The sequence below is a fragment of the Crocodylus porosus genome, unplaced genomic scaffold, assembly GCF_001723895.1.
Source record: "Crocodylus porosus isolate Cpor-Errol unplaced genomic scaffold, CroPor_comp1, whole genome shotgun sequence".
NCBI classification, from domain to species: domain Eukaryota; kingdom Metazoa; phylum Chordata; order Crocodylia; family Crocodylidae; genus Crocodylus; species Crocodylus porosus.
The window spans coordinates 141,989,399-141,990,454 of NW_017728931.1; positions in this window are offsets into that span (position 1 = coordinate 141,989,399).

The following is a 1,056-nucleotide window of genomic DNA, read 5'->3' on the forward strand; positions in this document are numbered from 1 at the left end:
TTTCAAAGCTGTTCCAAACCCTTTTGTTTCATTTCGATGTTTCTGTTTCAAGCTCAAAACGTATCAAGACAGCTTTGAAACAAAACACTCGTCAAAATTTTGCACAGCCCTGCTGTACAGTAACTAATCAGGTGTAAATTTGATACGTGCGTGAGTTGGGTATCAAATTTATGCTCAAGTTGGCATAAATCATCATATTTACTATGCAGTATGGGCGTGCACATGTATACACCACACTTACTGTGCAGTAATTTTGGTTACTGCACAGTAAATGCGCACGTGTAGATGTGCCCACTGACTCTGTTTCTCAAAAAAAAGGTAGACGGCAAGCTTGTCCTCTACCCAAAGCCATTGGATTTCCTCTTGCCAAGATGCACCTGATCCTTCTAGGTTTAACTGTGTTATATCATTTCCCCAAATCCTCCATATTCCCCAATGCCTGTGTCCTGGAACCTTCTGCAGTGTCCCAGGGGCCTTGGGCAACTGGTGTGGGAACAGGCCTCCTCACAGGGACTGTTCCCACATCTATAGGTCTGTCGGTACCTGCTGCATATAGACACCCAGTTCCCTCTTTGTGGGTCCCACTTATGTTTCGTGCCTTTCCCTCTTATTTGAGTGCTCCCCATAATAATACGTTCTCCCTTAACAGCACCATAGTGGTGGCAGGATCCTTGTGATTATTGTGCTGCTGTGGTATAAACTTAATAAACTACCATTGCACAGCAGAAGCTATATAATTACCACGGCTTTACCATCATACTTCTGCCAGTAATCACTGCTTTGTGAGGAGAGACCTGCTGTTTTTAACTACAGGATGATATTGATAATTGTAAGGTACGGCCTAAGACCTACACGGTCATTTCAGCTGGGATCCATAGTTTCATAGTTTCATAGTTAGTAGGGTCAGAAATGACCTGAGCAGATCATCAGTCGGACCCCCTGCCATGGCGGCAAAGAGTACTGGGGTCAAATGACCCCTTCAAGGTGTTCATCTAACCCCCTCTTAAACACCCCCAGGGTAGGAGCCAGCACCACTTCTCTTGGAAGCTGGTTCCA